The sequence below is a fragment of the Rhododendron vialii genome, chromosome 6a (genome assembly GCF_030253575.1).
Source record: "Rhododendron vialii isolate Sample 1 chromosome 6a, ASM3025357v1".
NCBI lineage: Eukaryota > Viridiplantae > Streptophyta > Magnoliopsida > Ericales > Ericaceae > Rhododendron > Rhododendron vialii.
In genome coordinates, this window is record NC_080562.1 from 28353917 (window position 1) to 28380300 (window position 26384).

At 39.7% G+C, this 26384-nt stretch overlaps 1 pseudogene; it reads right to left on the reverse strand.

The window, feature by feature from the left end:
* Positions 1-126: 126 nt before the first annotated feature.
* Positions 127-26263, reverse strand: LOC131330054 (ATPase 10, plasma membrane-type-like; annotated as a pseudogene).
* Positions 26264-26384: the final 121 nt, after the last annotated feature.

Genomic DNA, 26384 nt, shown 5'->3' on the forward strand with positions numbered 1-26384 from the left:
TAAGAAGAGGAAGAAAAGGAAAACTAGTCCAGAAACCGCCAGAAAACCATATACAATCAAACTCAGCAAAAAACAACATACACCATGAGAAGAGAAGAAGAGGAAGTAGAAACGGAGAGCTAGGTCTTTAAGATGCAAAATTGCAACTTATTCTACCCCGAAAGGTTCAGATTGATCTATAGCCTATCCTTTCACTGTGCTAGTGTAAAGTTCTCCCAAGTTTGTTATCGAGTAATATTTAAATGTTTGAAGCAAGCAAAGTAAATGGGCAGATGATAAGGTTGTACCTTTTTTTGAGTATATGGGGCATCTAGAGAGAGCAGTCCACAGAGAAACAAAGAATTGAAATTGAGATGAGAACCTTTTCTGTACCTCTTTTGTTTTTGAAATTGAAGATGCATAGTGGTTGAAAACACCCAATTAATCACTCCTGCAACACAAGCCTACACAACAATACAAATGACTTAATCAACGTCTTGGGGATGGAGAGTCTAAGTAAAAAGAAAAAATCTAAATTCTAATTGCCGAAATCAAGTCTAGAAGTCTTACAATTGAGAGTAATAATCATTACGGCATCACAATTATCTTAACATTCATACTAATAGCCCTCCGGTAGGGTTAAGCAAAAAAAAAAAAAAACTCCTCTCCGATGGGCACAGAATTGTATGGACAAAAACTGAACCCTAACATCTGGAACTTACATTTGGTAAACACATCGTGACACCGAATTCCCATTAGCACCAAAACTACATCATTACACAGCTTCTAACCATCAGATTCCAGCAACAAACACAATATATCAAACATATAATCAAATATTCCAAAATAGGACTCTAAGTTTTAGTATTGATCCTATCAAATTGTGCATTGATTTCAACTCCAAAATGTGCTATTTTTAGCCTCTAAACAGGAGGTTTCAAATGTATAGCATGGTTCATAGGCATAGATGCAGATACAGATTGGAAGAAGAATAAGCAATCTAGAAAAAACAAGCATCAAACTCGGGAAAAAAACAGCATGTAGCATGTAAGAAGACAAAGAAGATGAAAATGAGGATTCAGAAGGCAGCGAACACTAAGAAGATGACGACACGACCATTAATAATCATACTCGACGATGAAGGAGGAGGAGGAAGAACGGGTATTTAATACTTTCCTACTCCTGTCAAACTTGAAGGTTTTGGATTGCAAACTCCTCTGGTGCAAAGTTGAGTGAAATGGTAAGAAATGAGCAAACTACAGAGTTTTGCTTTCATCTTTTGATGTCGATATTAGTTTTTGTGTTAAGAACAACTGCCTATATTTTTGCAGGTCCATCTATTTCGACTCCTACAATGAATGTATATGCTTTTATGTGCTATTGAGGTTAGTTGTGCTATATGCCCATGCCCTTGTAATAATCAAAAACAGTCTCTGCTTAAACTTAGGGGGTGTTTGGAAGCTCCATTACAAGACACGGATAGCAAAATGTAGCTGTCGTATGAGGTCACAAAGACATATCTGAGTGCTCATTGCTTCTAGTATGTACCATATTGAGCTGTTTAGTTCCTTTTTGGGCGGTTCTGATTCTAATAAAGTTTTGCTGTTTTTTTCTGGTCGGCAATGAAGTTTTGCTGTTGCCATGTTCATTTGGATGGTCAATTCTACTGCGTGCATTTGAAACAAAAAACAATGTTTAGGTCTGTTGTTTTCTTTGTGGGGCATGTATTGTAATGAATTCTATAGTTTCCCTATTTAAATGTTGATAAACAGTATGAAAATGTCACGGTATTTCAGCCCAATGTTGTTTCCTTATCGCATAAACCGACTATAAATACTACTATGTTTCTTGTTATTAACACTAAAAGTGGACTTGAACTTCATTCTTCTAAGAGAGAAAATCGGAAAAAGTGGGCCAAGCATGTATCGAGTGGCTAAGCTTAAGGTAAGTTTCCCAAAAAACTCACCACAAATAGTGCATACCTCTGTCAAAAAGATGTGATACACACTGGAAATGCCCTAATTAAATTGTACAATAAATTGTGCCGTGTTCCAGATGCCCTCCAAAGCTCTGGAATCCAAAACATAGAATGTAAACATCTAGATCACTCCAATCATTTCCATCAAAACCGTGGCACATCTCTCCAAAGCACTGGAATCCAAAACATAGAATGTAAACGTCTAGATCACTCCAATCATTTCCATCAAAACCATGGCACATCTCTTGCGTATATTACCCAATTTCCTCTGTGTATATTTTGGCTAAAAACTTTGTACCAGACAGATTTTGTATGCATACCATGGCTTTAGACCATATAAGCCCCCTGAATTATTCGAGAGTCCAAATTTTTAAGTCTAGCCACCGACTCTACATGTCCTTTCAAAGTATGCAATTCTCGTAGCCTGCAAATCCACGTAGAAGGCTTACATACTAAATCCATGAGAAGTCCCAGTTGTTGAATAAGTACATTACATCTGACCATAAAATCTATGGAACAAAACTACGCCAAGCCCAATGAGTGAAAGTGAGAGTCTAGCGTACCTGGCTATTTCAGCACGACGCCTGGCCTGTTCAGCAATCAGAGAAGATGTCCTACTGATTTCCAACTCTCCAGACATCAGTCCTTGGATTGTTCTTTGAGAAAGTACCCCCTTAGCCTCCCTATCATCCTTTCCATAATCATGTTTAGATGTGAAAGCCGTCTGATAAAGAAACTGTGAAACAATGTCACCTAAATAAGGGTAGCCCCATACGAATAAACATAAAAATGTAAGAAAAACAAAGTTGTCACACTAACCTTCCTATCAAACACGAGATTCCAAGCCTCCACTCAAAGCATAACAAACTGCAAACTTGATTATGTCGAGGGGAATGTAGATAATCAAACTATATAACCATATAATACCTGCCCATCCCCATTCAATGACACTAATTGAAGCAAAGCTTATCTCTGCATAGACTACAATCAAGGTAGTGACCTACATGAGAAAGAAAACAAAGAAGTGTAAATCATTTATATCTGAACTCATTTGACCTCTCTTGTTTCACAATCGAGTTAAAACTGTGGCATTATTCAAACGCAGGACCAACAAAATGCAAGTCCAAGCATAAATTGAAATATGTAGGAAAAGAAAAGAGGAGGACCAACTAATGGAGGAGCCTCTTCACTGGTTTAATAACCCTTACCAGTTGAGCCAACACAAATGCACACATCAGGAGACTCCCAGGCCTCTCCATGAATGACCAACTTTGACTGTGAGTAACAAATATAAGAGCTTCGCTGATAATGCTGACTTGCAAATATATAGCAGAATGAATTTCTTTGAAATTTCCGGATAAGGACCTTACATGAAAATGGTCCTGCAGTCAGTAATTGGGTAAGCTCAACATCAGTGGAAACAGAAAGCAAAACAAGAATTGTATTTGGTGGTCTTTCCTGCCAAACATAGTGAATAACCCATGTTGTGATTATGTTACCTCAAAGAAAGAAGTGCCTTCTTCAACCCAGTAAAACAAAACAGTAACTAAAGCAAGATAAGTGCCAATGACAATGCCAGTTGCAAATATTTCATTAAGCTTCCAACTGTCAGGTCCTGGAGATGGCTTTACTCTGTCTTGGGAAATAGTCATTATGGTCCCTGTTTATAAACGACAAAGAAAAATATTTTAGCACGCATTTTACGCCAAGTTACTTTCCTGGAGATGGCTAGAAATCGCAAGTTTTATACTGGAAAAGCAGAATATTAATTTAGTTTTATGGGCAGCAGTCCGTGGAAGAGGTATGTTTACCCTTTACCAAACAGGATAAAAATCTGTATTGTTTGTATTAAGTTTCATTAGTTTTGGTCTTTTCTGGATACAACATTAACGTTCACAAAAGATGCAACTAAAGCAAGTTAGATTTTAACAGACTTAATTATTATTATTTTTTTTTTGTGTGCTAGCAACAGACTATTGACTGTATCACTGTATCTCTATGAATATCTACACTCGGGTTTATTAGAGGACGAAGCCAAATGAAAACTTATTGCAGAAAACTAACAAGGCATATCAGTAACAATTGAACATTTTATGTTGACGACAATATGTAAGAACCTGATACAGATCCCAAAGAAACTTAACCAGCACAGAGATAGGCAAACGCAAAGTCTAACCGCATTTGAACATTACCATCATTCAATATTGCTATTATCAAAACCATGAAAGGCGGAAAGTCGTATTCCCATATCAATACTAGGAGCGTAAAACCAAGCTGCAAGAAGATAACACCATAGATTTATTGATTCAAGACCGATAAAGGAAACCTCTAACTTGATTGATACAAAACAAGTTAGAAGTTTCAAACAAAACCAAGGCACAGAATATAATCCTGACTTACCAAAATCCAAATTGTTATGGAGACAGCATATATCTGCATATTCATTAGCAACCCATGTAAGTGCTGAAACATTAATCGGTCCAAGAACTACAAAAAATACAGACATGAAAGAGGCATTGGTGGTGCCATAGGTTCTCTGATGCACCACGCAATTTTATGGATAGGCCATCTGGCTCTTCGTACACGGCGTAGGACTATTAGGTCATGCAAAACCAGCTCATTGCAAGCAGCAATCATGGAACTATTTCTGCGGAAGGATTCATTTCCAAGTCCACGTGTTTTCTGGGTTCATTATTTCTTTGGAAGGGATTCTGTTGCTCGGTAGCATTCATGCAAGTAGTTCTAAATTTATGCTACTAATTTGCTGAAGAAGAGAATATCATTACTGAACTGTATAGTTCTTCATTCTTTGGAATACAGCTCGGCTGGTTAAAACAGCGCTGATAATCACGTTTAAGCCTGGCTCTGTCAATACAATATCAGAAGCACTTCTTGCTGCATCTGTAGCATCTGCCACTGCTATCCCAATATCTGCTTTCTTTAAAGCAGGTGCGTCATTCACACCATCTCCAGTCATTCCAACAACATGCTTCTTTTGTTGCAGAATCTTCACAATCTCGTATTTATGTTCTGAAAATCGCATGGAAGTAACATCTAGAATCAGACCAGGAGATGGAAGATATCCTTTACCTCAGTAATATCATTAAGGCTGAAAATAGGAATGGGACTTAAAGGTCTGGACTGCAAGTATGCAAACATGGATGAAGTAGAAACCCGTCACAGTGGATTTGTGATCATTAGTACTATGAACCACACTTTTTTTGGGGCTGTCAACAAGCGTTCTTTGCAAACTTGCCAAAAACCATACTTTTGGTCCCATTTATGTAAAAGAAAATGACGGTTCTAGAAGAACAAAAGAGAAGTCTAAGGTCTCATTTTCATGGGACAGGCAGTTTATTCAAGTACCAGGAAATACACCCGCAAAGCCATCTACCTTTTCGATGAGCTCATCCACCGGAAGGGCTTCAATTCCATCCCTTTCATGGTCCAACAACGATGAGGAGGGGTACATATTAGTTCCCATGCCAAGTTGTCGACCTGTCTCCTTTGCAATTGACAACTGATCACCTGTTTTAGCACATGAAATAATTTAATAATTTTCTTTACTGTTTGTGTCCTACGTTTCTCAAATGCAACCAAAAGAATTGGTTCTATACGCCATTTCAAAGCTACTTGCAAATGTGCTATATTTATTAAGCCCAGTCAGTAGCAATGTAGCATTGTGAATGTATTGTTTGATTATCCTTTTGATTACCCAATAGAAGGATGTGCCAATGTTACAAGTTTCATATTCAAATTGACTTTATTGTGCTTACCACTATTCTGTTCTGCTCAGCAGCTTTGTTAAGTTCAATGTTAACAGTTTGCTGTAAATGTCATTTTTAAGTCACTTGTTATCCCAATTCTTTTCTTACTAGCAAATGAATCCACGAAGAAAACATACAAAGCATCTGATTATGGCAAACTAAGTGAACTCTGATACGCCATCTCCAAAACATGTCTCCATGTTAAGCAGCCAAAAGGAAAGAAAGAAAAGCAAATCAGTGCATTATCTGGTAACTAAGAATTACCGGATAATGACTTACAAAAAAAAAAAAAAGAATTACCGGATAATGGAGAAGAGACTCTCGCTAGAGCGAAGCCAATTCAGTGTTGCCGAACTGTATTTGTCACCTACAAGGTAGCAGAAACCAGGCCTATCAAAAAAAAGGTAGCAGAAACCAGGATAAAAATCTTCCATTTACTTGTAATCATCTTAACACAAACCCCAAGGTGAAGTGCTTTTCGAATGGTCTCTGCACTATCATGCCTTGGAGGATCAAACAAAGGCAACAAGCCACAAAATTTCCAAGGACCACCAGGACTCTCCTTCGATTTTTCTGGAACTTCCTGGAAAAATAATCGCAAACCAGAAATCTATTGTTTAACAATTTGAGTAGAACAAATAGTTACCATCTTAGCACTGTCTTTTAAACTGAGCAACTAATTGTTAATAAACTGTCTGTTTGCCTTGACCATTCCAAACGTGCGACACAAAGAAGGCATGCGTAGCTAATCGCCACCTTTCCAGGACAAATAATGTAGTTAGACACATATTCTGGTCTTGCACTAAAATTTGTTTGTCTACCGGCAACCTCATTAAAACAAAAGTGAAATGATACAAAGAAAATAAGATACTGTTTGTTCTGGTTGCCAATTCCAACTTCAACACAACAGAAAGGAAAAGAAATAAGACACTGATGCGTTCATACCTGAATAGCAACTCCAAGAGACCGCAAGCCACGTTCAGCGAACTTGTCAATAATGGCATGCACTTTCCAGCAATCTGTTCCTTCTCTTCACAGAAGTTTAGAATCTGGATTTAAGGAAGGGGAAAGCAGAAAGAGTGAGAAACGATGATTACTGTTCCGTTTTGGAGAAGATGAATTAGTCTTACGATGGCAAACAATATAAGCAATTGTCCCTCTAAGAAGAACCGTAATACTACTGACGGAAAATTTGCAAATCAACAGATGTGCTTATTGGTGTTCCTTGTTTTTACCCCTGTTGTCACCTTAAAAGATTGGAAAGAGCTCGAAGCAGGATCTTAAAAAGCAATTTGTGTGATCTCCTTTCACAATCTAAAGCTAGTTAATGTACTAGTTCATATCGAATTCCAGTGGCTGTAGAGACCCGTAAATTTCCTTATTTTTTTTAATTTTAATATTTTATAAGGGGATAAGTGATGGTTTAGTGTGGAGATTGTGGTTGTAGGTTAATGTGCAAGAATATGGAAAATATGGGTGTTAGTGTAATATAGTGCATGTGTGTATATGTGTGTGTGTGCGCCAGGAGAGAAAATTCATTTTCTCTCCTCCCTCTCCATCTCTCGGTTCTCTCTCTCCTCTCCCGGCTCTCTTCATCTCTCTCACTCTCTCACCCAAAAACTCGCCTCTAAACTCAAAACCCAAAACTATCAACCTCAACTCCATTTTCTACTTGTGTAATCGGGCTCGTATCGCATTGGATAGAGCTCGGTTCGGTGTATTTAGCTCGGTTGGGATTCCGGAAGCTAGGGCTTGCATAATCTCTTTGGTTTCGGCTTGGATACTCGAGGTAGGGAATTCTACCTCTCTTTATTTGTTTTATGGGTGATTTGGTGCATGAATCGTGCTTGTAATGTCGTGTTTAAGTTTGGATTGAAAATTCGTAGTTGCTGTTAGAATTGTCTGTTTTTCCTAGATTCCTACCGGTAGGCCTGTCCTTTCTACCGGTAGAACGTTGTTACTTTACCAGAAAATCGATTCCCTACCGGTAGGAGCCTTTTCCCTACCGGTAGAACAATTGAGAAATTTCTTCGTAACCAGCTCAAACGTACAGCAGCAGCTCAAAAGCTGCTCAACGTATCGAACTTCTACCGGTAGGAATTCCATACCTACCGGTAGGTCAAGCACAAATTCGAATGTTGACCTTTCTGTTTCCAAGTTCTACCGGTAGGACTTTCTTGCCTACCGGTAGGTTGCGTGAATTGGAGTTTCTACCGGTAGGACTTGTTCACCTACCGGTAGGTCTAGGTTCTACCGAAATGTTGGCCTTTCTGTCTTCAAGTTCTACCGGTAGGACTTGCCTGCCTACCGGTAGGAGACTAGGAGTTTGAGCTGCTTTCAGCTGCTTCCTTGAGCTGCTGCAGTATCTTTCAGCTGCTTTCCTATATCCTTCAACTCGCGTGTCGAAGCTTTTCATTGACTCTATTGGGTTCGTTTACGCATCATTTCTAGTGTTTGGAGAATAATACATATTTCATACCTAAAAACGTACCCGATGGACTTGAATGAACTTAATGGGTTAATTATCACAGAAACTAGGATCGACGGATTGACGTTAATGGATTACGGATAAAAATGTGATATGTTACCGCATAAAATAAACCGAAAATCGCAGTGAGTAGTTGATGCGTGGGTCATGGGTTTAACTTGAAGTAAAAGGTTAGTAGATTGCTTAAAGGGGAATTAATGACGGTTTACGAACATGTGAAGAACACAATGATATAAAAGATAGCTATTCGATGTAACGTGAAGCACGTATTGTGAATGTTGATATCTTTGAAACCTGAAGCTGAGAATAAAACATGAGAATCAGATGTACGGGGTCTTAAGAACCCGGAATGAGAATCGGATGTACGGGGTCCCGAGAACCCGGAATGAGAATCGGATGTACGGGATGAGAATCGGATGTACGGGGTCCCGAGAACCCGGAATGAGAATTGGATGTACGGGGTCATGATCACCCGGAATGTAAATTGGGTATACGGGGTCCTAATGCCCGGAATGTCTTTTGATTGATATCATAATGTGACGATGTGAAAGATTTCTTGCGTGCCCATCAAGGATCCATAGGGAACTTCTGAGATACTAAGCGGTTGGAACGTAACCATATGAGGTGGATGTGTGAAGATCGAAAGATGAGTAAAAATGAATTCAAAGGACAAAGATAGGTTAATTGACAAGAGTGAAGTGTTCGTTTACGTTCTAAATTTCTAATATAGTACTTGTGTCTTATCCATGCTCCTTTGTTATCCGAAAGTCCATGTTTCATCGGCATCTTTCATCTCATTTGCATATAGAGTTTGCGTAGACTTTTCTACTGGGCTAGTGTAGCTCAAGCCTTATATTATTTTCAGGTGCTAACCCGGAACCATAGCTTGCATTGCTTGGCATGCTTGGAGTGTGGACATTATTTTTTGAAAGTTAACCGAAGGAGTTACCTATTCATCTTTGTAAATTTATTTTGAAAGATGTATTTGTAACTAAAATTGTAATTCTTTTGACTCAGAATATTGTAACCACTAATTTTTTTTTTTTTTGAACTTCGCTACTTATGATAATTTGGGGCCATCGAGCCAATGTTGTAATATTTTGGAACCTTATGGACTTGGAAGTTTAATTGAGGGAATGGGAACACAGTGACCTTTTGGGTACCGTACGGATATTTGTGAGTATTTTTTTATGAAAATCATTTATAATTATGTTAAAAATTCGAGGACGTGACAACTTGGTATCAAAGCGTCTAGGTTTGAATACTTTGAGACCGTGGGGAGACTTTAGTCTCATGGGTTCAAAATCATAGCAAAATTTTTACATGATATGTGTGCTTGCATTAAGGAGTCAGTACATTGGCATTACATTGCATTTACGATAATGTAGATTGTCAAGGCATGGTTGGCTTGTGTTGGGAAAGTCGGACGTTTAGTCTCACGATGTAGTCGTGGTTGTTATTGTTGATAGTTGTTGTCGTTGATTGTGTTATGTTTTCAATCATTGTAGCGCGATGCCTCCGAGACGTCAAAATAACCTTGCTAGGGAAATTGTAGCGGCACTTGCAGAGTCAAACCTTCTGAACCCAGCACTTAGGGCTAACACAAATGACCGTGCCATGGAAGCAATGAGGGCATTCCATCGTATGAAACCACCTCAATTCGATGGGGAGAGTAGCGATCCTCTTGTGGCCGACCATTGGCTTGCACAAGTTCGTAAAATCTTTAACGCTCTTAGGATTACTGAAGATGACCTACGAGTGAGCATTGTGGCCATTCAACTTACTGGCGAGGCGAATGAGTGGTGGGAATCAGTTTTAGGAGCAAGAAGAGACATTAGGAGAATGTCAAGGACGGTTACTCGAATAAATGAACCTGATGCAGAGAACTTGACTTGGGCTGAGTTTGAAGAACTCTTCGAGAATCAATATTTTCCAGAAACGTATCGCGAGCAACTTAGAGAACAATTTGAGAAACTAGAACAAGGTAATATGACCGTCTCCGAATATGCTACGAAATTTCAGTCTCTGTCCCGTTTTGCTCCGGAATTAGTGGCATCAGAAGAAAGAAAGTGTAGGCGTTTTGAGAAGGGATTACACCCATCCATTAAGTTGTTGGTTGTGAGCCAGCGCATTGGAAGGTTTTCCGAGATTGTTGAATGTGCAAGGAGTGTTGAGAATCCAGTGGGTGCGCAGGGAGAACCAAAAGTGTGGGAAACTAAGCAACCGACCTCTAGTGCAAGTTTGCCTTCGGGAAGTTCTGAGAGCCAAGGGAGAAAGCGACAGCGAGAACCACATCAATCATTGCATGTTCAACAGAGTTTGGGGCCGCCTACTTCTTCGGGAAGTCATGGAGCTTTTGTCAGACCACAAATTGTGTGCCATCGGTGTGGTCAGTCAGGTCACTTTCGTGCTCAGTGTTCGCAACAGCGGAAGACATGTTTCATTTGCGGTGCACCTAATCATCTTGCGAGAAGATGCCCTCAAAAAGTAGGAGAGCATAGTGGGCCTAGTTCAGTGAGACCAGGGCAGAGTCTAGTTCGACATCACTCCCAATTCCAGTCTACTTCGGGTCAAGGGTCACGGGTTGAGCGAGGATTAAGTCTTACCATTTCTCAAACTCTAGAGACACCAGATGTGTGGGGTAATTTCCCCTCTCTCGTTTAATCCTTTGCTAGGATTCTTTCAATTTGGGAACATATCATCTTTCCGTGGTTTGCATCTTTTCTTTGACTTGAATTTGAACACCGAGGATTCCAAGACCATTCTCATTTGTTGAGTAACACCTCCAGATAGTATTAGCCGAGACTATGAGTTGGTTGTTTCAGGTTGTCATTTTGTCTGTGATCTCAGTGTCTTACGTGAGGTGAGGTTTGGTCTTGTCTTGAGAAAAGATTGGTTATGCCAGTGTTGTTTGCTATATGTCGAACGTGTCTTCATCCGAGTTTTTCTTTTACCGCTCTTTTCTCTATGGTTTAGTTGAACCTTGGTTGAAATTGTATATGAGCAAGTTATCCATGAAGTCGTTTGTTCATTAGCTTGAATAGATTTTGACATCTGCATCAATTACCACACGATCCTTTCTAGTGCTACTATGTGCTGTACGAACCCTTGTCATGAAATACCATGTGGTGTACCTACTATTGATTTTGAAGTAACTATTGTTGATATCTTTGAGTACTTCTCGTCTATTATTCTCATTCTACTCCTTATGTTACGATTCATGGTATAAAATCTCGTTAGTCGAATTGGAATTATGTTGCCATGGTTACAAGTTTCTTAGTTTGCAGTTGCTATTCACTTGATCTCTGTTGTTACAACCTCTATCTATCAAAGCTAAGTTAGTAGTGATGTCTTCAACGACATCGCATCCTTTTGTGCTGTCAAATTCAAATCTTGTTGTGATTGTGGCCTCTCTCGGGCGTTTAAAAAAAAAAAAAAATCTGATATAGTCCTCAGCCTTGGAGGTACATGGTTTGTTCTATACTGTTTCGTTCTGGCTTATCAAGAGTTATGCACCTTTCGGTATTAGTCTAATTATGGTTGCGCATCTTTTGTTAGTTTTGGCCCTATCTTTCATATTGTGCTCATCATTGGTATCAGGATACTCATTTGCCAAGGCATATGTACTCGTTTCCTAGACTCGTGGACTAGTGGGGCAGATGAAGTTACTTTTCCTAGATTCTTGGGCTTGTTATGAGTTGGTGCATTGAGTTTGTGGCCGCTTTAAAGATTTCCCATCTTCCATATAATACAAATTCATTGGTGCCGTTAGATGCGGACTTGCCATTTTTGCCTACTTTAGCATCACAATTTGTTGTGACTCCTCAACGTTGAAGTTACGAGATTTGAACTTACTTTTGCTTCATATCGTGTCACGCCCTCGATTTTCAACATAATAAAGTAATACATTTCAATAAAAGAGAAACCTCGCATATCATATACGTTACCCAAATGAGTTTCCCACCTGTTTAATTTACAAACAAGTCCTTAAGTTTAGATAATCACAACTTTAGTCAAAAGAAAATTCAGTAATAATTAGTTACAAAACCACCTTTAACAAAATGAGATCTTCACAAAGATGACGAAATAACCAGTGAAGTCAGCTTCCAAAAGTCTTTTACTGTCAAGCACACAATGCATGCAATCTATTGCCCGGCATCAGAACCTGAAAAGAAAGATTTGGTTGAGCTACACTAGCCCAGTAGAAAATTCTAAACTCAAGCTATATGCAATTTGAATGAACCATGCACCGAGAATGAATGAGTACTGACAGATACGCCTATACCACAAATGACTACCAACAAGCTGCGAATTATCGCCTAAGAGTCCTAGACTTCACATCAATGTCACTAGCCGTTTACTTCTTTAACTAGTTACATTATTAAACTCACGTCATCTCACACTTGTCTATAATCAAATCAAAACATCTTATTATTCTCCGTATGATAGTACAATCTTTCTCGTGTCCACATTGATCTTCATTAAATCCCTTAATTGCAAAACCTTTCTTTTCCTTTAATCCGGTATTTCCCATCAAATAATCACTAGGGTCACCTCGGGTCTAGTTCCCTCGAGCGCAGGGTCACCCCGAGTCTTTTCCCTCAATAACAATAATCGGGTGGGGTCACCTTGGGTCTAGTTCCCTCGAGCGCAGGGTCACCCCAAGTCTTTTCCTCCAATAATATGAATCAGTTGGGTCACCTCGGGTCTAGTTCCCTCGAGCGCAGGGTCACCCCGAGTCTTTTCCCTCAATAACGACCACTTGGGTCACCTTTCACACTTTTCACAATCGACATCATTTCATAATCAATTTCATCATCCCTTTAACGGTTATACCACTGAATTTTAATTAGTCATTATGTGACTCCACAAATATACATGTTCATGCCTCCTCTTTTGTTTACATACCCGCATCTTACATGACGTACTAAGCCCATACATAAATTCCTACAATACTCTGTCCATTAGTTATTCACTTTCATTCCGCTTCCTATTTCACAAACATCCATTCATTCAATTAAATCCAAAGACCATTTAATCAATCGCATGGTATTATAAGACCAACAATCTGCCATATCGCATATACTCAAATACACACGTCCTCACCGTACCCCTAAGTACACCCCCGTACCTTCGCACGCCACATATTAACCCATGACTAGACTTTACGATGCCTGATCATCTAGTTTCTATACTTGGAGTCCGTAAAAGCATGTACTAAACGAATCTAAGAAATTTACGAATCGAGAGAGGGAACGGATTGCAACACTACTCATCGAATCCCTAGACATGTTCACTCTAGTCCATTGGATGCCACTCTAAGTGAGAAATGAGTAATACTCATCAAAACACTTGGAAGAATACACAAACAAGCTCATTAGAGTCGATGAGAGGCTTTGACATGCAAGTTGAAAGATATAGGAAAGCAGCTGAAAGATACTGCAGCAGCTCAAATAAGCAGGTGAAAGCAGGTGAAACTTCTAGTCTCCTACCGGTAGGCAAGCAAGTCCTACCGGTAGAACTTGAAAACAGAAAGGCTAACATTCCGATAAAACCTAGACCTACCGGTAGGTGAACAAGTCCTACCGGTAGAAACTCCAATTCACGCAACCTACCGGTAGGCAAGCAAGTCCTACCGGTAGAACTTGGAAACAGAAAGGTCAACATTCAAATTCGAGCGTGACCTACCGGTAGGCAGGAAATTCCTACCGGTAGAAGTTCGATACATTGAGCAGCTTTTGAGCTGCTGCTGTACGTTTGAGCTGGTTGACAAAATTTCTCAATCGTTCTACCGGTAGGGTAAAAGCTCCTACCGGTAGGAGGAGTTACTTACAGACGATTTCAACAGATTTCGACAGAAAATTTTAAGTTTCGATCCAATCTCAACGACAACCAATACCAGCTCGAATAAGGCATAAAAACACTCAAATAGCATATAAAGTGAGGTAGAATTCCCTACCTCGAAGTCGGAGCACGAAACCCAAGAAGTTACAAGCCCTAGCTTTCCGAAAACCTCAAAATCAACCGAATCTCCTCCTCCGAGCGAAACCCACGAAATTTCAAGCTCAACAACGTGAATGGATGAAGGTTTGGAGGTTATTTACCATGGGTTTTGAGTCCGGGTTGGAGAGGGAGAGAGAGAGGGTGTGTGCCGAGAGAGAGGGAGAGCCGAGAGGGAGGGGAAAGAGAGAGAGAGACAACCGAGAGCAAAAATGAAAAGGGGAAAAAAATGTTCCCTGGAAATAATTGAGGTTGGGGAAATGATCCCATGCCCTCACACCACACACTCACACATGCACCTCTCATCCATTTATCTTTATATCCTTCCGCAAATACGTCATTCCATATATCCACACCGTTTATCTCGACAAGCCGCACAATTATATAAAAAAAAAATATAGGCCTAAAATACGGGTCTTTACACCCTACCCTCCTTAAAGAAATTTCGTCCTCGAAATTAGATAAGGCAAGCCTAATCATGCCAAGCATCACATCAACATACTCCAACTGTAACACTATCCATTATACATCAATTCAATAACCATCGAAGTCCACGTCTAGATTCATATCAAGCAAACCACAACAAACACGCGTATATCTTTCGAACTTCGTACCCCCATTTCCACGTAACCATGCACTAACAACATCAGCTTACCTTTCAACAATGGACTACGCGAGTCTAAGGTACGCATCGGTTTCTTTTCATAGGACACTTGAGCTTCTAATTCAATTTCGGACCTCTCTAACACATGCAATGGATTTATTTCATACCTCCTCAATCTCCGTATACATAATGCATCATATATTTTGAAAAAGTCAGGCGGTAACGTCAAACGGTACACAGTTTCTAAACTTTTCTTTATTATACAAATCCTATACACAATTATCTATCTCACCATGGAGATCTTACCTCCTAAGTATAATCAGATAATCCATTTGACTTCCCGAGACTTCCATCTAGAATGGGCGGTGATCAAGCGCCTCTTCCAAGTGGATTTCACCGGTTGTCGCCTGGGTATCCCAAAACACGCACATAGTGTCCGACACTTAGACTATCCTTCTTACGGTGAACGCTTCCTTTCTGCCAGAACGAGACAAGCCCCAACGCAACTATGCTTTACGAAATTCATGATTTCCCTTCTTCAAATAACATTGGGTGACGTCGACGGTCAACACAATCCTTTGGTCAGCCCTCCGCAGTTAGCAATCTTTGACGATCTTTACCTTTCTCTTTTCGGTCATTCTCCCTCGAGCTTCCAACTATCGTTGGCGAATCGAATTAATTGTTTTAGCGGGTCCATAACACAAGCCAATCCTTCTAAAGGCCGCACCAAATTTTCATTCTAGGTTGGGTGATTCTATATTACGAGAAGGATTCGATTCGTCATCTCAAATGAAACGAATAAGCTACAAAACTCAAGCAGCATTAATCAAGAATTTGAAGAACAGCAATAGGGCATCTGAAATTTAGAGAGCACTTGGAATCTTTACGGCGGTTCGGCAACAAACTCGAAGTACCTATTTATGCCAACTCACGAAATTTGAAGTGACAGGTCATAACTCTCTTATTGCTTTACAAGTCAGAGGAGTCAACGGATAACATTTTTCAAACGAAAGATTTCGATATTATGAATAAGTTCCAGGTAATGAGACTGATCTCGCGCAAACCAATTGATCCAAAATAGGAAATTTTCCATACTAGAAATGAGTAGAACTTTCAACAATTTGAGACTAAGCATCACAAGATGAATCATGTGCCTCCAGAATCGAGGAACCACGACAGAGTAAAATACCATTGAAAGTAATTTCCACAATTGAATTTGTATTGAACGGTGTCAATGAATAGACATCAATAGATATGTCACCACAAGATTTGACTCCAACAATGGAAATTCGAACCAACCGAATAGGCAAGGGCAAACAAATAGATACAAAGCGGATGTGAGTTCAAATCATATGACTTCTTAGTCATGGGACCAAAATGGATGATGGCCTAAGCAGGCAATAATGGGAACAAGGTCTAAATTTTGATAATGCTAACAAATTTGTATTTCATACGGTACATAGCCAAAGGTTGGGTTCAATAGATTGATGTTGCAAATTAAATACTTATATGGAATAACGGTTACAAGCAAACGACGAAAATGGTAATCGCATCAAGGAAATCCAAACTGACCAATGAAAATTTATCTCAAGCAGGGTAATGTCAAAATAAGACCTTGAATAGGGAACGAGGAACATTTGTCAAATTTGATAGCAACAGTGTCATAAGATACTTCGCTACGAGAATTTAAATATGCCCAAGAAAAGCTAGGAAGGGATCGCATGATAATTGACTCAAATACTAAGAATTATAACAGGTCATCTACACGCTGGACTACACGGAAGAATAAATTACGATACAATTCTAACAATATTCAGCTTGGCCAATGAAAGATGGTAATAAAAGAAACAACTCTTCTAAAATCACATTTGAGATGTCACCAATCATTATGGATACGTACAATCCCTGTCCAAATCAAACCAAATCTCGATATAAGCAATTTAAAGAGGTCAAGGACAACACTTCAATATGGAATGATTAACCTCTAATCTCGGCAAATATGATCTATCGATATTTCTCAACACGCGTGGACTAAGATTTCTTATTTTCTATTCCAAACATGGACAAGAATAGGATTCTCAATGAGTGAAATGCTTCCAAATCAAAAGTATTGTAGAGAATGAGTAGCACAACTAGGAATAAATGATACCTCAAACAAGTGACGCTTCTAAGAGCTAGAGAATAAGGGGGGGTGGTAGTTTAGCGGCGGAACTGCATCTGTTGCTGTTTCGACGTATGTGTTTCCTGCTGCATCGAGCTCGACTCACCATGTACTCCCAATCCCCGAGGACAATTCCTTGCCATGTGGCCACGTTCACCGCAAGTATAACAAGATCCCCCACGCCGTGGACATTGAGAACGAATATGGCCAAACTGACGACATCGATAACACATAGTCTGACACTTGAGAAGAGCTCTTGGAGTCCCGATATAAAGAGGTGGCTTAAAGCCCTGCTGGTCCTGAGTAAAGTGATCTGATACTCTAGGTTTCTTCCTTCCTGAACTCTCAACACTCTCTGAAGATGATCTTGTGCTAATGACTTGATGCCTAGTTTCTCCCACATTCACACCACCTTGCGCACCTTCCAGTGTCTCGACACCTTTTCCGCACTCAGCAATCTCAGGAAACATCGCTTCATCCCTGGTACATTGACTCACTTCATTCTCCCCGTTTGCACTACAACCCTGGTGCTCACGATCCCTGGTCTCACCACACCTATCTCCACGTCTCGAAGACATCCTACTATGGAAGCATAACAAATGAAATCATCAACATTAGCCACCTAATCGTGTGCTACAGGTCTCCAACCTTTCCAACCGAAGTCAACAACTTTGTGCCACTCTATGTGATATATATATGCAATGTCACATCGACATACCGACTCTTCATGCAAGCACACATGTGATTTTGTAAAAAGATGCAGCAATGTTTGAACCCATGAGACTAAAAGTCTTCCCACGGTCTCGAGGTATTCTAAACTTATGCTCTGATACCAAGTTGTCACGCCCTCGATTTTCAACATAATAAAGTAATACATTTCAATAAAAGAGAAACCTCGCATATCATATACGTTACCCAAATGAGTTTCCCACCTGTTTAATTTACAAACAAGTCCTTAAGTTTAGATAATCACAACTTTAGTCAAAAGAAAATTCAGTAATAATTAGTTACAAAACCACCTTTAACAAAATGAGATCTTCACAAAGATGACGAAATAACCAGTGAAGTCAGCTTCCAAAAGTCTTTTACTGTCAAGCACACAATGCATGCAATCTATTGCCCGGCATCAGAACCTGAAAAGAAAGATTTGGTTGAGCTACACTAGCCCAGTAGAAAATTCTAAACTCAAGCTATATGCAATTTGAATGAACCATGCACCGAGAATGAATGAGTACTGACAGATACGCCTATACCACAAATGACTACCAACAAGCTGCGAATTATCGCCTAAGAGTCCTAGACTTCACATCAATGTCACTAGCCGTTTACTTCTTTAACTAGTTACATTATTAAACTCACGTCATCTCACACTTGTCTATAATCAAATCAAAACATCTTATTATTCTCCGTATGATAGTACAATCTTTCTCGTGTCCACATTGATCTTCATTAAATCCCTTAATTGCAAAACCTTTCTTTTCCTTTAATCCGGTATTTCCCATCAAATAATCACTAGGGTCACCTCGGGTCTAGTTCCCTCGAGCGCAGGGTCACCCCGAGTCTTTTCCCTCAATAACAATAATCGGGTGGGGTCACCTTGGGTCTAGTTCCCTCGAGCGCAGGGTCACCCCAAGTCTTTTCCTCCAATAATATGAATCAGTTGGGTCACCTCGGGTCTAGTTCCCTCGAGCGCAGGGTCACCCCGAGTCTTTTCCCTCAATAACGACCACTTGGGTCACCTTTCACACTTTTCACAATCGACATCATTTCATAATCAATTTCATCATCCCTTTAACGGTTATACCACTGAATTTTAATTAGTCATTATGTGACTCCACAAATATACATGTTCATGCCTCCTCTTTTGTTTACATACCCGCATCTTACATGACGTACTAAGCCCATACATAAATTCCTACAATACTCTGTCCATTAGTTATTCACTTTCATTCCGCTTCCTATTTCACAAACATCCATTCATTCAATTAAATCCAAAGACCATTTAATCAATCGCATGGTATTATAAGACCAACAATCTGCCATATCGCATATACTCAAATACACACGTCCTCACCGTACCCCTAAGTACACCCCCGTACCTTCGCACGCCACATATTAACCCATGACTAGACTTTACGATGCCTGATCATCTAGTTTCTATACTTGGAGTCCGTAAAAGCATGTACTAAACGAATCTAAGAAATTTACGAATCGAGAGAGGGAACGGATTGCAACACTACTCATCGAATCCCTAGACATGTTCACTCTAGTCCATTGGATGCCACTCTAAGTGAGAAATGAGTAATACTCATCAAAACACTTGGAAGAATACACAAACAAGCTCATTAGAGTCGATGAGAGGCTTTGACATGCAAGTTGAAAGATATAGGAAAGCAGCTGAAAGATACTGCAGCAGCTCAAATAAGCAGGTGAAAGCAGGTGAAACTTCTAGTCTCCTACCGGTAGGCAAGCAAGTCCTACCGGTAGAACTTGAAAACAGAAAGGCTAACATTCCGATAAAACCTAGACCTACCGGTAGGTGAACAAGTCCTACCGGTAGAAACTCCAATTCACGCAACCTACCGGTAGGCAAGCAAGTCCTACCGGTAGAACTTGGAAACAGAAAGGTCAACATTCAAATTCGAGCGTGACCTACCGGTAGGCAGGAAATTCCTACCGGTAGAAGTTCGATACATTGAGCAGCTTTTGAGCTGCTGCTGTACGTTTGAGCTGGTTGACAAAATTTCTCAATCGTTCTACCGGTAGGGTAAAAGCTCCTACCGGTAGGAGGAGTTACTTACAGACGATTTCAACAGATTTCGACAGAAAATTTTAAGTTTCGATCCAATCTCAACGACAACCAATACCAGCTCGAATAAGGCATAAAAACACTCAAATAGCATATAAAGTGAGGTAGAATTCCCTACCTCGAAGTCGGAGCACGAAACCCAAGAAGTTACAAGCCCTAGCTTTCCGAAAACCTCAAAATCAACCGAATCTCCTCCTCCGAGCGAAACCCACGAAATTTCAAGCTCAACAACGTGAATGGATGAAGGTTTGGAGGTTATTTACCATGGGTTTTGAGTCCGGGTTGGAGAGGGAGAGAGAGAGGGTGTGTGCCGAGAGAGAGGGAGAGCCGAGAGGGAGGGGAAAGAGAGAGAGAGACAACCGAGAGCAAAAATGAAAAGGGGAAAAAAATGTTCCCTGGAAATAATTGAGGTTGGGGAAATGATCCCATGCCCTCACACCACACACTCACACATGCACCTCTCATCCATTTATCTTTATATCCTTCCGCAAATACGTCATTCCATATATCCACACCGTTTATCTCGACAAGCCGCACAATTATATAAAAAAAAAATATAGGCCTAAAATACGGGTCTTTACATATCGGCTTGCTCATTTAGACTTTATCGATTGGTCTAAATTCCGTCATTGCAGCCTCTGGTCTATTTATTGAAAACTGCTACTCTATTCAAGTTCTTGTGTCTTAACACTCACTTATTGGAGACAAATTTTTTTTTTTGGTGACCTATTTATTGGTTAATATTGATTTATAGTTGTTGTTCGATTCAAATTCACTTGTTGTAGTTGGTCTCTGTGATGTTCAAACTTGTAGCCTTCGTGGTAGTCCCTCGACTTTGAAAGTATAAAACTCATTCTATATTGCTCAATTTCACTCTGTTAGAAGTTTTGCTTATCCTTGGTATTGGACACATTGTCGATCTTGCATCAGTTCGTTTACTTAGTGAGCTGTCCTGTTGCTATGTGTTTGTCCTCAGTATTGAAATCTATCATTTGCAAGAGATTGTTCACCAACTCATTTGGCTTGTAGAGTAATGAGAAGGTTACGATCGGTTATTTCTATGTTCCTCGGTACGTTGAGTTGGTTGTTTAGCGAATTTAAAGATTTCATGTGTTCCTTGGATTCCGGATGCCTCGTCCCCATTCTTTAAGTCCTTGATAAGTGTTGTCTGAGTCTTGAAGCTCACTGTTTCGTTTGAGATAACCGAAGGACGATGTTGACCGTCGTTGATACCCCTTTGTCATTCGAAGTGAGAGGACGTATTTCGTAAAGTATCGCCGCATTGAGGTTAGTTTCATTGAGGCAGAAAAAGGAGGAGCTTTTATCGTTTGAAGAATACGTTATGTATCGGATACGGTGCGTGTCTTTCGGATACCCAGGCGACAACCGACGAAATCCAGTTGGAAGAGGCGATTGATCACCGCCCATTCCAGATGGAAGTCTCGGGAAGTCAATTGGACTATCGGGTATTCTTGATGCATTTTAATACATAGGTATTGAAGAAGTATGAAACGAATCCGTTGCATGTGTTAGAGAGGTCCAAAATTGAGTTAAAAGCCGACGTGTCCTAAGGTGAGAATCCGACACGTATCCTAGATTTGTGTAGCCAAGTTTTGAGAGGCAATACGATACGATTAATATGAGTTTACATGGGGAAAGGGGGACGAAGTTCGAAGGAGATATCCACCTTCGTTTTAGTTGATTGATGTGAGTATGACGTAGCACTTTCATGATTATTGAACCGTTACATATATAAGTTGTTGTGATTTTGCGTATCTATATGATGCTTGGTAGCGTTGGACCTGGTTTGGCAAATTTCGGGACGAAATTTCTTTAAGGAGGGTAGAATGTAGAGACCCGTAAATTTCCTTATTTTTTTTAATTTTAATATTTTATAAAGGGATAAGTGATGGTTTAGTGTGGAGATTGTGGTTGTAGGTTAATGTGCAAGAATATGGAAAATATGGGTGTTAGTGTAATATAGTGCATGTGTGTATATGTGTGTGTGTGCCAGGAGAGAAAATTCATTTTCTCTCCTCCCTCTCCATCTCTCGGTTCTCTCTCTCCTCTCCCGGCTCTCTTCATCTCTCTCACTCTCTCACCCAAAAACTCGCCTCTAAACTCAAAACCCAAAACTATCAACCTCAACTCCATTTTCTACTTGTGTAATCGGGCTCGTATCGCATTGGATAGAGCTCGGTTCGGTGTATTTAGCTCGGTTGGGATTCCGGAAGCTAGGGCTTGCATAATCTCTTTGGTTTCGGCTTGGATACTCGAGGTAGGGAATTCTACCTCTCTTTATTTGTTTTATGGGTGATTTGGTGCATGAATCGTGCTTGTAATGTCGTGTTTAAGTTTGGATTGAAAATTCGTAGTTGCTGTTAGAATTGTCTGTTTTTCCTAGATTCCTACCGGTAGGCCTGTCCTTTCTACCGGTAGAACGTTGTTACTTTACCAGAAAATCGATTCCCTACCGGTAGGAGCCTTTTCCCTACCGGTAGAACAATTGAGAAATTTCTTCGTAACCAGCTCAAACGTACAGCAGCAGCTCAAAAGCTGCTCAACGTATCGAACTTCTACCGGTAGGAATTCCATACCTACCGGTAGGTCAAGCACAAATTCGAATGTTGACCTTTCTGTTTCCAAGTTCTACCGGTAGGACTTGCTTGCCTACCGGTAGGTTGCGTGAATTGGAGTTTCTACCGGTAGGACTTGTTCACCTACCGGTAGGTCTAGGTTCTACCGAAATGTTGGCCTTTCTGTCTTCAAGTTCTACCGGTAGGACTTGCCTGCCTACCGGTAGGAGACTAGGAGTTTGAGCTGCTTTCAGCTGCTTCCTTGAGCTGCTGCAGTATCTTTCAGCTGCTTTCCTATATCCTTCAACTCGCGTGTCGAAGCTTTTCATTGACTCTATTGGGTTCGTTTACGCATCATTTCTAGTGTTTGGAGAATAATACATATTTCATACCTAAAAACGTACCCGATGGACTTGAATGAACTTAATGGGTTAATTATCACAGAAACTAGGATCGACGGATTGACGTTAATGGATTACGGATAAAAATGTGATATGTTACCGCATAAAATAAACCGAAAATCGCAGTGAGTAGTTGATGCGTGGGTCATGGGTTTAACTTGAAGTAAAAGGTTAGTAGATTGCTTAAAGGGGAATTAATGACGGTTTACGAACATGTGAAGAACACAATGATATAAAAGATAGCTATTCGATGTAACGTGAAGCACGTATTGTGAATGTTGATATCTTTGAAACCTGAAGCTGAGAATAAAACATGAGAATCAGATGTACGGGGTCTTAAGAACCCGGAATGAGAATCGGATGTACGGGGTCCCGAGAACCCGGAATGAGAATCGGATGTACGGGATGAGAATCGGATGTACGGGGTCCCGAGAACCCGGAATGAGAATTGGATGTACGGGGTCATGATCACCCGGAATGTAAATTGGGTATACGGGGTCCTAATGCCCGGAATGTCTTTTGATTGATATCATAATGTGACGATGTGAAAGATTTCTTGCGTGCCCATCAAGGATCCATAGGGAACTTCTGAGATACTAAGCGGTTGGAACGTAACCATATGAGGTGGATGTGTGAAGATCGAAAGATGAGTAAAAATGAATTCAAAGGACAAAGATAGGTTAATTGACAAGAGTGAAGTGTTCGTTTACGTTCTAAATTTCTAATATAGTACTTGTGTCTTATCCATGCTCCTTTGTTATCCGAAAGTCCATGTTTCATCGGCATCTTTCATCTCATTTGCATATAGAGTTTGCGTAGACTTTTCTACTGGGCTAGTGTAGCTCAAGCCTTATATTATTTTCAGGTGCTAACCCGGAACCATAGCTTGCATTGCTTGGCATGCTTGGAGTGTGGACATTATTTTTTGAAAGTTAACCGAAGGAGTTACCTATTCATCTTTGTAAATTTATTTTGAAAGATGTATTTGTAACTAAAATTGTAATTCTTTTGACTCAGAATATTGTAACCACTAATTTTTTTTTTTTTTGAACTTCGCTACTTATGATAATTTGGGGCCATCGAGCCAATGTTGTAATATTTTGGAACCTTATGGACTTGGAAGTTTAATTGAGGGAATGGGAACACAGTGACCTTTTGGGTACCGTACGGATATTTGTGAGTATTTTTTTATGAAAATCATTTATAATTATGTTAAAAATTCGAGGACGTGACAGTGGCAGCTCAGATGATCGTAACTCCTGACTAAATAAGCGGAAACTTAACTGTGTATATGATAAATTGGTAAAATTGACCATGGTACTTATGATGTAGTATTTTATTCATTATTTCTTAGTTTGTCTCGCAATTTCCATTCCCTTACAATGATCCTTAAGGCCCTAAGTTCTCTTTCGTTACCAGAATGTATTTATCCAATGAAAACTATAACCAATGAGAACATCAAATTTTTCATCATCGTATTTTAGAGAAACTATGCCTTGTTCTCTTCACTTTTCAAAAAATTCCCCCTAGATTCCCCCTACTTCCAACATTTCTCTCTCTATCTCTCTCCACTTATTACTCCTACTATTTTTCAAAAAAAAATTCAAAAACCATACCAAACACAGCATTCATGTGCACAATTTTTCTCATAAGGCTCATAGCTATTTGGTGCCAGCAGCAACCATCCAATAAGGTATTCCTGTGACTCTTTATTCCTTTGCTAGCCCGATACCAGTTGCCATCAGAATCAATGTACGTAATGGCCGTGCGTTTGTCCACAGGATTGAAAGGCAGGAAATAAACTTCAGAGATGTTTGCACGTGCCTATAGACAAAAGAATTGTTTTCATCCTTGAATAAACTACAAGTGGAAAAGGGAAAGAAGAAAGCTATGAACTCAATGGCTCTATTTTCTAGTTCACCTCCTTTGGATCAGCAAGCATGCTAACGATGGCTGTATCAATGGCATCCTGATTCTCCAGCCTTGATGCTCTGGCAGCTAGCAAGACAACCATGTCTTTGTCCATATCTTTATGAAAAACCTACAGAAGACGTTTATCATCTAAAGTTTTCCTGTGTTGAGAAACAACCTCTGAGAGCAGGCCAATGTAAACATGGAGGTGCATATATCTCAATCTCTAACATCACAGGTTAGAGAAAGAAAATCACCGCGCATTCTCACTACAATTACATTGACTACCACCAGGGGTGGCTCCATGATTTTCATCAAGCGGTACCGAAAATATAGTGTTTTTTTTTTTTTTGCTCCAAGAAAATAGAGTGTTAATGACGAAAAGTTCTATGCAAACAATAAACTCTAACTTCGCGAGATATATTATAGAAGGAAAACGTATGTATAGATTTCCCTTTTATTTTTTTGTCCAATCTATTTTTTAGATTCTAAAATTCATTGAGCTTGATTTACTTTGGTTTGTTGGGCTATATTATTTAGCTACCCAAATTTAATTGGACTTCCATTTATTTTACAACTTGTCTACAACCACATTCATACAAACTTGCACTGTGTGCCCACCAACAATGTGAGTGTGTATGTGTTTGTGTATGAGTTTGTGAATTAGAATTTTTGTTTACTTTAACTCACACGAGATATCTAATGCCGACAATACTAAAGAAAACTTGGACCAAGGCGGTTCGCTTGAACCCCTCAACCAGTGGTACAGCCGCCCCTACTATCATGAGATCTGATGAGTAGTTGCCGACAATTAAAATGAGAGTTCTGGAAGTTTAACAAATCTATTTAGGTTCTTATCAAGATCTTTATAGAGATGTACCTAAGTACTTTGTTCACATATCCTTTTCTAGGAGACAGAACGACCCTGCAGACATGATATTAATAGATACTTTGCATTAAGTCACTGTATAATAGTGAAAAAGTAGGCGCAAGTTTTGAAGCGCAGTCTCGTATTGCTTGGATATAAATTAAGATGTAACATGTAAGCGTAAGGGCACACTAACTTTAATAGCTAGTTTTTGGGGTTGAATTTAAACCAAGACCATGTAACACATGAATAAAGATCATAGAGAACAAAAATAAAATTCTGAAAAGTAATTGTTTCCCACAGAACAAGTAAACTGTAGCGGTAGGGAAATCAACCCTGCTGAGGTTAGCTTTCAAACCTCAATAAGGTTTCGATCAACCGTGAGGCGGTTCAGTGTCAGTGTTCCAGTTTTATCACTGCAGAGGACATCCATACAGCCATTTCTTCAATTGCTGTCATCCTCTTCGTAATGGTGCCCTTAAGAAATAGAAAAAAGATAATTGGAAAAAAGAAGAAAAGAATAAAGAGGAGTTGCAATTAATTCAGCAATGAAAATACGAGGCTGAGATTCTTCTGATAAAATACCCAAAAGCAGTACAATATTCCAATGGCACAAAAAATTCAGAGGTGTTGTGTTGTTACAATTTTGTCCAAATGGCTTTGCAATATACTGACCCGTAGCTATCGAAAGCTGTACTGCTGAGAGAGTCGATGTGAACCGATTGCAAGCGTGACAGACAATACTGTTGGCATGGCTATGGGTATCCCTCCAATCAGTAGCACAAGAAGGCTGTTGATTCCATCTCTATATGAACGATGCTGTATAGGGTACATGATAACGA